Below are 11,823 nucleotides of genomic sequence, written 5' to 3' on the forward strand. Positions count from 1 at the left end.
CTCTAAAAAGTGGTAGTGCAGCCAAAGGGAGGCTGTGAAGTATTTGCCAAGATGTAACTCTGTAAGAACAATTAAAGTTGAGACAACCTGGTAATTGTTATTTCTGAAAACGTTTGATGGATGGCTTTCTAGTCATACACCATTGGCATCCTAAAGAACACCACTGATATGACCCTAAGAAATGTCAGGCATTTAGCAAAATATTTGATACAGACTTTAAAAAGTATTTCCAACAAATGACAGGACACAGAAAAGCATAGCAACCATATATAATCAAAGCAGTAGGTAGTACCTAAAGTCTGATCTTTATCATAGATGTGCTAGAAATGCAAAATGTAGGAAATGCCAGAGGAAAGGTCATTTTTCAGTTGTGTGCCAAACAAAAGGCACTAAGGAGGAGCATGCAGAACATTTTTCTTAGGGTCTATTACTTGTGTTAGTAGCTGATGAAGCCTGGAAAGTGGACTTCCAGATCCATGGTAAGTATATGAGCTTTAAACAGTTAAAATTAGTTTCTGTTGCCAGAGCTAGTATACAAGGATCTTCATTACTATCCAAGCTAAAATTCACCAGCATTGCCCTAGATAGGTAGGGGGGGAACCAGCCTTGAACAGGCACTTTAGAGGGGACAAGGCACATCCTGTTCATTAGGATCCATCATATGGGAAGGCCACAGGGTAACAATTAGTTGAGCTGCGCCGTCATGACAATACAACTGCTACAGAAGTTCAAAGGGAGCGTGTGTCTTTCAAAACATGAGGCAAGGACAAAATGCTCTAGAGGTATCAATGCTCTGGCAGCTGCAATGCAAAGCACCAGACATTATTTATTGACAATGTCTGGAAGAACTAGCCCAGAGATCCCGGCGTCACAGTAACAGCTCCTGCAGAATGAAGCAACACAGCATACAGGTAGACCAAAGTCAAACTGGCAAAATCCTGGAAGGAATGCAGTGCATTCAGGTAACCACCCTCCCAAAGCCATCATGCAGATAGATATGTTTCCCCAAGATACGGTATCACAAGTGGACTTGGGTAGGCCTTCCTGCTTGCAAATTCTCAAAATTATTTTCCTACTTCTCCATTTGGCCAATATTTTAAATTTTGAAGTTAATCTTTGGTACTGGCATTATTTCCCCACTTTTTGGCACAAGAAGCTAATTTGGGAAGTCCTGAGCCCTTTGTACTTCTGTACTGAGTACCAATCTGAAATGCGTGATTAAAGGAGGTCATGAAGGTTTGAGTGTTTCCTTAAGGTTAGTAAGTGCAAAAGTGTTTCCTTGAACAAGGGCCTACATCACCATTACTAATTCAGAGAGAGCAGGAGATAACTGCAAGGGGAGAATATCTTCCGCCTGCAAAAGGAAGTAGCTAGTGCATTTCATGCTGCTCTCCTGTGAAATGAGACCAGATGAAGACACATATTCTACAAATGAATCTCTTGTGAGTTTCACTGTTGTCTACAGCAACCCTGAGGTCATTCTCTGCAGTCAGCTCATCTATATCAAATAGAAAAGGAACACAGAGTGATGGGTCTTTTCCAACACCCTATGAGAGAATGGTGTTTCTGTAACCAAATGCCTTAAAGATATTTCCTGTAAAACAAAAAGTATTCTTGGTGTTGCTCTTTTCCACGTAAGAGTAGAACAGTCCTCTTTTCTTCCTCTTTGATATGAAATCATGTAAAGTTTCCATGACTAGTTCCTTACACAACATTTCCACCAGTAAGCTATTGGAGTAATATACTCCAAAGTCAGGCATGGCATTGTCCTACAAAAAGTGTTCATAATAATGGATATTCCAGCATGTCACCCAGTTACAGAAACAAAAATCTAAATATATTTATTCTGTGGAAGAAAGTAAGGCCACCACAAGGTCAGGGAAATCTACAGGCCATTGTTCTTTGGGAAAGTCAAAACAAACAAAACTACATTTGCCTGACCAAAACCCAATGAAGTAGAGAACAAAATCTCAAAATACCATGCCTTCTTGAACAGTAGTGAGTCACAAATTACAAGGAAAATTTGTATTCCTCTATAGGGTAAGGGTAATCCCTAAAACCTGGAGAGGAAACTGAGAACAGAAGACAGGAAGGCCCTGAGGCTTTTAGAACCTGATGGGAAAAAAAAAAAAAAAAAAAAAAAAAAAAACACCACTATTTCCATAGTAGACTGGAACACGTAAAAAAAATGCCAGAGACTCTCTGAATTCTGACATATGAGTAAGGCGGTACAGAAAGGGTGATTTTCTGATAATGCCAGCTTTGTCTGAGGAAGGCCAGAACAGTGGATGTCAATCATTCTGCACTAGAGAGAGAGAAATAGCCAGTTGGGCTAGAATATTAGCCAAAATACTTATGAACTGTGTGATTGCCAAGTACAACTAAAATGTCACTGGAAAGGTTAAGAGTATGTTTTCTTACTGGGGAATTCCAGAGGAACTATTATAAAAAAAAAAAAGAAAAAAGAAAAAAAAAGAAAAAAAAATGACCATGGTTTATAGGGCAAGGTTTCAAAGCTTTTTTGGCAAGATATAATTTCCACCGCTTTATCACCAGCCTTCAATATCCTCAAGCAAAGGCAGAGACTGGAAGAAATGTGCAGACAAGATGATCCTTCCTTGGCACAGTTACGTACAGATCAGCTCCTGTTATGTCAGCTAAATAAAACAGACTTCACAGGGAAGCACTTGCCTTCTCAGTGATGGACGCTTGAAAAAACTCTCATCTGTCTGTTCATCCATCTATTTGTACAAGACAGAGGTTGTACAGACTATATTATGACAATGTCCAGTTGTCTCGGAACCATTTAGATTTAGATGGGAATTTAAGATGAGGAGCAAAGGTGAACAGTATCTGCAAAATCACATGAAAATTTGTCTCAGCAAAATCATCAGCCTGTTTCCACAGAAAATGCTGAGGTATTATCAGGAGCGTCTGCAATTGCACATTTAAACAGAAACAGCAACATTGCAAGGCCCAAAGATATCTGAAGTCAAAAAATCACATGATTTTCCAACAGAAGGAACCTCTAGTAGTACAAAATGTAAAAATACATGTAATATGTATCTACTTCAGTTGAATGTTTTTATCCCTCACAGCTGCACAATCAAAGGAACCTGTGAAGTATGAACTGGTATGAGATTTCTGCCAATGTTTAAAACATCCTTACAGCAGCTTTAAGCAGTGAAATCAGCTCAGAACACTTATTTGACCAAGCCTGAAAACTATGGACTGACCATTTAAACATTGTCATTGTTTACTACTTCATCATTTACATTCAAAATGTTTCTTGGTTCTGTCCAGATTCCTCCAGAGGCACATTTCTTCTGAGCCAGGGTAAATGCCTTCAGCTTCATTCTGGATCTCTGGAAGATGCTGGTACCAGAGGAGAGAATGTGTGTGTTTCTGTGTGTGTGTATGTATGTTAGCCTACCACACTGAAATTTAGGACATCTGAGGTTAATTCCTGCCTCTTCCTGTATAATCATACAGTTATAACATGCCTTTCAAGAAGTCATTTGTCATGGGTCTATAGTGGCACTTAGTTGGTGTGTTGCCACAGCTGATTTCTGGTACCTCACCCTAACAGCCATCCTACTATCCAGTTTTATTTGTGCAGAGTGTGGGGGTATAAGCAGACATTGGGCTCTTCATTGAGTTAAAGCAGCATCTGACAAGTTATAGATCAATAAGGAGGGATGCTTTACTTATTCATATGCACCTCCCAGCAATTTAGCTGGTGCCTTAATTGTCTCGTTTAAGAAAAGTGAGTTGCCTCTACTTGCCGTATTTCTACCCACTAAGCACTAAGGATCCACCTCATTTTAGCATTGTCAGAGCTACAAAAGGTTTTGCCTCCTTTCTTCCTCCTTTTATTTTCCACAGCAATTGCACCCAGTGCAAGGCTGCCTTCTCATAGTGACCAGTTTAAAAAGAATCAGATTCTCAAGAAGATGGAATTGTAATGTTTGCTTATGTAAAGTAGGTGTGTTAAAAAAATTGCGCTGCAGAGGAACTACCGTCATCCTGTCCTTCTCACTGAAAAGGGGAATATCCCTGAAAACTGCATTGTACCTGAAACTGGAATTTTAGTGAGAGTTCCACGTGAAAACATACAGACAGGCAAGACACTAAAAAATAATATATGATTGAAAGTGAACAAAAAATGAACTCAGCACAATGAAGTTAGTACACTCATGCTTTATTCTTAATGAACAAAGTAGTAAATATTTTATTACAGACTTAAGACTAATAGGTGACTAAGTAAAGGAAATTTTTTTCCAATAATAATGTTGCATGACAACTCCCTTAGCCAGTTCTCACAGGAAGAAAAGGAAAAAATATCCACCTTTGACCTAAATGTATGGACCAGAAAAGCTGTATATGGCTATATCTGATCTTTATCTAGCAGTCATATCCCCATCAAACTGAAGTCCAAACAATTGCACCCAAAGCAAGTTCACCTCCGAGAAGTTAAGCACTCTCAATGCTCAGTTTCTGTAGCATCTCCAAAAATAACCGAGAAATCAGAACCCAACTGCTGACCTTGTGGTACAACAGGCAGATGATGGTCCAGCTCCCTCTTCACAGCTCTTTGTGCTTGACAGTGCTGACAACACTAGAGCTTGTTTTCGTCAATATACTATCCAGATATGACTCAGAAGACATATGGAGAATAGATATGTGTACTAGCAAGATTCAATTTTTAAAGTCACTTTTCTGTTCAGAACCACACTAAAAAAAAAAAAAAAAAAAAAAAAAAGAACACAAAACCAAACAACAAAAATGTGCAAAACTGACAAAAACTGTCACTAATACTGTCTAAATAAGCTGGTCATCTCCTGGCATTTAACTTCAGTGAGGGGTGAGGGTTAGAAAGGGGAAGAGTGCTTAATGTGTGATTCTGGAAAACATCTATTCAGGGAAAACTCTTAGATTAAAAATAATAATAATAAAATAAAATCACTACTTTACAAAAATAAAAAACTGGAAGATTATGACAGTTGAACACGTAACCCAAATGTATTGGTTACCACTAAATAAATAGATAAATAGATAAATAAGTAATTCAGTTTGCTATGGAGACTTTTGCATCACAATACTTCTGGAAAATAATAGGAAAATAATAGCTGCATATACACAGGAGAATATGCTTTCCACTTGTGCAGCACACTTTTGAAGCTGTATGCAAAATGTGGACATGTACTGGGCGATCTATAATACATACTAGAAAGCAACAGTAGATGGCCTACTTTTCACAAAAAGTGAGAGCTAGAGAAAACCACATTGTGCCATAGGGAGGGGAAGCACACGCATAGCCTTCATTATTAATTGGCATACACAGAAAGAGCAAGCAGAAACAAGACTAGTAAAAGAAAGAAGGGAATTCTCCCCGGAAACATATGGGAAGCACAACACAAAAGTAATAAAACATTAAAGAATAGAGATACAAACACCAGTGTGTCCAGAAAGTGCAATCATTAGTAATGAACGTAATGAAAGCACTGGAAGTGTGACTGCAAAACTTAATGGCTTCTCTTACACGTGTGAAAGAGTGCACAGCAAGAGACTAGGGTATCTAAATAAGAAGTGTATGAAAGAGTCTTCCAAGTATCGTTTTCTATATAACTCACCACCCTTCACCGAAGGGAGAAGTAAAGGAAAGCACAGAAAATTCCATTTTGACACCTGTCTTCTAAAGCTGTTTTCATTTTCACAATTTATCTTTGTAGTTCCTGCACAACGGAGCTACAAAAAGCAAACACTTGCAGCAAGTCAGTCCTGCAGTAGACCTGCTTTTCCTTTCACTTATGCCACTGGTTTACTGGAACAACTCTTCAAAATCGGCACTAAGGCTCAAATCCCTAAAGAAAAACAAGCACCCAGCTTCTGTTTAGGTGCTCTCTGTTCAGGAAGCTGAGCATACTGCCTGTTCAATGCTTTTGACTATCCTTTTCCTATCTGGTTGAGCTCTCAAACCACAAGTTTCCGAGTGCTGTCGATGAACACTTACAGGGTACATCAGGAAATATTTTTGCAGGTCCCCAAACCATTTGCAACACTGGAAAACCAGTGCATGTGAATGAATGCAGATGCAATGGTGCTCCCAGTTGGAAAAGTTATTGCTAAAAAGCACTTTGTGAATGTGCTTCGAAGCAGAATACACACAAAGTTTGTTGGCCACGAGTACTCAATAAGAACACAGTGATTGCTTCAGAACAATAGCAATCACCTCTTTAACCACTTCACCTTACTACTAGTTAGGATCCAGCACTTCTTTCAGAACTAATGGTGTGATGCAGGAGAAGTTTAATTGAATGAAATGGAAGCAGTTACGGGCACAAGGAAGTCAGGAAGGAGCACGGTGCTATTTGGATACACAGTGTTACTGCAAACATAATTTGACTAGCTCTTAAACAGCAGTGGGTAACAAGGGTTGCGAGGTATAAAATGGAGGTAATTAATTTCGCCTTGACCTGAAATGATTACTTTTCTTGCCAATCTTTTGGCACCTCCTACTGACTAATACAGAAAGGAGTGACATTGGGCCTGAGGATGTAAAACAAACACAGTGCGAAAGGAGAAGCTTTACCATGCAGCCTACATTAGGCTACCACAGCAACAGGGCAAGTGTGAAGGAAAATTAAAAGAAAAAAAAAAGGGGGGGGGGGGTTGTTTGATTCTACTTCATGATACCCAGTTAGTGCAACGCTGACAGAAAGGTTGAGAGAGGGAAGGGTATAAGCATCTAAAATACTGGATTTTTATAAGAGGATAATGGACTAAGTGGAAAACAGGGTTTCGTAAGTGTCCATGACAGTTCTACAAGACGGGGTTAGTAACGAGTCAGCCTATTAAAGAAAACCTCTAAGAAAACACACCAACCAGTGAGTTAGGACCATAGGAGACACATCTCCTTTACGTATCTTCCAGTACAAATTTTTTTGATTTTATGATTTTGTTTTTACTGGACTTTATAGCCAATGGGCCTGACAAGACAAGAGGCAGTCCACACTGTTATTTAAACCAGTGTAAATGCAACGTATTTCCTTACAATGTATCACAGTCAATAGGACAAGATGATAAAAAGACTGCTGCTGTAAGGGGAGGATCATGCCTTCCACGCCAGTGGTGTGACATGGAAACCTTAAGCAGTGGGCGTCTGAGACATTGCTGAGTTCTGCATTGCACAAGTGGCTAAACTTATTTGCACGTGCTTACCTTCAGCAGCACTATTATGGTTTACAGATTAAGCTTGGCTTTCAGTTACAGCAGGGCAAGACTAGAGTACCTCAAAAAAACATCAGAGGAGTCAATTTACATTTACAAGAGCAAAATTGAGAGAAAAGCAGCAGGCTGGATCCTCTGTTAAAGCAGTGCAAAGGTACACTTCAGAGGACACATTTAAAAGCAGCTACAGAACAAAAGCCACTCTCCTTGCCAGCCGGGCATACATTATAGTAACCACACCCTTCTAGGTAAACTGTACATAGAGCAAATCACTTCTTTTGTGAATAGGGTTTACTTTATCATTTTGAAAGGCATATTGCTATTTCTTGACATATTAGAATGCTTAAATGAATCACTTAAGAAAATAAACTTATTTGCCTATGTTTACATTTATTTGTCCTACCCTCTATTATTCACCAAATTTGTCTAATATTTTTATCACATCTTGTTTTAAATAAATAAATAAATAAACACTGCAGTTGCCTTTGCAATACTTGTTGCTAGCAGTAAAATAAAGGCAAGAATACACATAGTCTCCTGTGTGGCAAGAGTAGGTGGAAAGGATGTATTGCTCCGGGTGCGCTGATAACATTCAATGTCAGCACCCCACCACATTGTTAATTTTCTATTGCTTTGAATGTTAGTGACCCGCTAGAGGTTAAAAAAAGATGGAGCTGTAGGTGCAACAAGTGCTTCTTCGTGTTAGCGCTGTGTTTTGACAAGAAAAAAACTAATGAAATCGTTCTGTGTGGTACGTTTCCACACAGCGGGCTGCCCTCGCAGCACCACCAGGCCCGCCCTGCTCGGGCAGCCTGCTCCGCGCGCGGTTCTGCTGATGCCTAAGGAACTGGTGCCACTTGCCCCGAGCCTCGTTTTGCACCTACTATACTGTGCCGTTTCAGAACAAATGAAATAACAGCTTCTGTACAACATATGTTCAGTTCCTATAGTACTCTATTTTTGCAGTTGGAAGGCCTCAGGCATTGCTCTCCTTCCAAGCCGTACACAAACAAAGAGGGTTTACCACAAAAAAAGAACCTCTGCTGAAGTGTGGAAGGTTTACCTTCACTCCCTCACTCAAGATCCTAATTTCACCAAGTTGTGTCCCTTCCTTTCACTCTGGTACTGTGCAGCTTGAACCTACAGTTGTCTTCCAGCAGCAGGTCCATCTTGTTTTCCCCTTACCTTTTAAACCAACATGATCACCCAAGACTTAGCCATCAGGAGAACATAGATCTTATACCTGAAAGAGAACAGTGCTCCTATTCTGTTGGGAGTCCTTTTCATACAAAATTTCAGTTGATTCAGTCTAACCTTATCACTGAATACTTACTGCTACCTGACCTGGGCTAAGGCCAATGTTCACTTTAAAAATGAATGAAGAAATAAGGCAGTTGGCTGGGATCAGCCTACATCGTTGCTCTCTTATTCTAGTTCTGTATGAGAATGCAAGGCAGATTTGCAGTGTAGGTGCTCTGGTATAACCTGTGGCTCACGCAGTGGTGTAGCAGGCTCTAAAAATGCATGTGCTGAAACCATGTGTGAATGTTAAAGATCTAGGCTATGCCATCCACACAGCTGGAGCATGAGAGTCAGCAGAGCTCCTCCTTTCTCTGAAGACAAGGACATGCTGCAAAGTGTGATGGGGAACAGAAGCCCAGTACTGCAGGAGAGATCGTGGCCCCAGGCTCTGCACAGACAGCATTTTCCAGCTGCTGATCTGGTGGCATGGAGATGGCCACATCTCCTGAGGCCCGTCAGTTCACCACACATTTTGGCCCTGATCCGGCCTGCACAACGTCAGCCTCCAGCCATTCCCACTGAGGTGCTTGCTGCCCTCAGGGTCCCCATGGACACACAAATCAGTGCGGTGACACCTCCAGCTGCCTTTGAGGTAGGAACCCTCCATGACACCAGGGGAGCCAGGCATGTGCTCACAACCAAAACATTTTACTGGAAGGAAGATGTTAATGAACATTGTTGGATATAATCATCTGTGAGTAAGGGAACCTGGCTACACAGACACCTTTAAGTGATTGGGTGCTTGACACAACCAGCATTAAACTGGTGTTAAACCAGAGTAAATCCCCTGCCTCTCTCCCCAGAGTTTTTAATCTACCCTCATCTTATTTTAAGAGCCACTGTGTTAGGAAGTCTACATTAAGGGGAAACACACTTCTAAAATTTTGCTTCAAATGTGTTAACAATAATTATTGAAAATATTTCTGGCCAGAATATCAGAAAAAAAATGATTTTCAATGATAAAAATACCACAACTGCATTTGAAACTTTACAGTAACTACAGTCTAAAAGTGAAACTAAAAAAAAAGTGAAAGTTGCTTATTGTTTTTCGCTGCACAATCTGAGAGAAATGCAGAAAGTAAACAAAAAGTAGATATTAACATGCATTTATAAAAATGCTTCTGGCACTCCAAGATGCCTTCGGACCAGACGGAAAGAAAGGTGAGCATTTCTAACACTCCTGGTAGAAAGAAATGTTTGTGTGATCACATAAATTGTTAGACACTGATTTCGCAATATTCCTTTCAGATTCTTTGACAAACATAGAAAAATTAGGAATAACACATAGGTAGAGATAGCTGTTGGGATTTTCCAAAGTCTGAAAGAGTTTTTGCAGCTACCTCTGATCCATCTGGAAAATCCCAGTGTAGTGGCTTACTACTCTTCTTCTCCCAGAAAAACTTCCTTTAAAGTTCCTTTTCTATTTGGCTATGCCTAGTTAGCGTTGGCAATACTCAGCCCAGGTCATGCCAGCTAAACAGCAGATCACTACAGGAAGATACTAAGGATGAACACAACACATTGTGGGTTTGATGTTTAACTAGGATTCTCTAAATTTTCTTAACATGCTTTCAACTCCACTTTGAGGTTTTTGTTTGCAGCGGAGGTGCTGGAAATCAGGTAATTCAATGTGTATTTACCATTTATATAATTACTTTTATTAAATTACTTGTATAATTTGTGTAAGTAAAAGATCACCAGAACACACAGTTATACTGTTTACAATTGCTCCGTCAGTTGATGCAATTACTATAAATAGGCTCAGAGACATCACTAATTAATGAAGTTGGAAGGGTAATGTAAGAAGCCTACTACTGCACATCTAGGGCATATGATCTTTAAGTTCAGATGCAGAAGGGTGATTTCTTTTTCTTCAGGGCTTTGGCGAGGATTTACTAAAAAGAACCCTCACACCCCAAATTGCCTCGGGATACGCATGCTCAGGAAAGAAAATAAAATAGTAGAGTCATGGCTCATTTTTAGCTAAACTTTAGAAATTAAAAATGAAGCAACATCAGTGAAGTGTATGTACATGCCTTACTGATTTTAGTGGTTTTTATATATGCTGACTTGGAGAAGACTGATCTTTAAACCTGGAGTGATGTTGTTATTTCCCTCTTTATTTTGAACACAATAAAAATATGTTTTATTTGCAATTTTAAGTATTTTTATAAACCAAATGTATTTTTTTTTAATCTGGGAAGAAAAAAAAAGTATTTATTCATAGTCACTGGAGAAAAAAATGTCGTCTTACAGAAAACCTTCAGAAGAAAATTGTGCATATTAACAGCTCTCTTGAGAGCAATAATAGACATTCTTTGCATTTATTCAGCAAATTTACATCCAAATCGGGAAGATGTTGGATTTGTCTCAGCTCACATTGAAATATTGCAAAAATCAACAGGGGAAAATGCTTCCCACAGAAGCAGGAAGAAATAAGCTTGCACAGTTCAGTTTGTACCTCTGTGGGAAACTGTAGGCAACATGACCACACCATTTCACTGAAATGCACATTTTCAGACACAGAATAAATAGTACCTACTAACTGCAGATCTAATGCATCCTGCTACAGCCTTGTAGCTGTACTGACTACAGGCCTAGTATCAGGCCTCCTATGTACGTAAGCAATACACCCCTGCAGAGCTGCACTCAGAAGTCTCTCTTTAAATAGCTGTCTGTGAAGGATTCGGGATTAGATCCTAGCAGAGCTGTAGAAGTGTCATCCCCATTAACTATAATGAAAGCAACATTTTGCACACCAAAAATATATATACTCTTGTGGATTATTATCGGCTTTGATTCTGTATCATTTACTTTTTTTTTTTTTTTTTTTTTTTCCCCCAGTGGAACGAAAGACAATATTCCCAACACTCAGCTATGGTGTGGACACTGAGGTGTCTTTTTGAAGGAGCCCATATAGCTTTTATATTTTCTCTCTGATTTCCTCCATCCCCAAATAATTTACCCAATACTCCCCAAATCTTTAACCCCAAACCACCTCCAAAATAGAGGGATCTGAGTGCCCAACTTCTCTGCTGATACCAGTACACACTTTACAAAGTTATCTGAGTCACAGAGTCATGGAATATCCCAAGTGGGAAGGGACCCACAGGGATCATCGAGCCCAACTCCTGAATCTGGGTTCAAAACAGAGCTGAATTAGTTTCCCAGGTCTCCCGGTGCCATTGGCGTTAAAGCACCCGCTTCCTGGCAGAGAAACGCTGTGCAAAGACGGAGCGATTTCACCGCACGGAGCACCTTCCCCCCGCACTGAGTCCCCTGGCGCAGCAG

The sequence above is a fragment of the Aythya fuligula genome, chromosome 3 (genome assembly GCF_009819795.1).
Source record: "Aythya fuligula isolate bAytFul2 chromosome 3, bAytFul2.pri, whole genome shotgun sequence".
In the NCBI taxonomy this organism is placed as follows: domain Eukaryota; kingdom Metazoa; phylum Chordata; class Aves; order Anseriformes; family Anatidae; genus Aythya; species Aythya fuligula.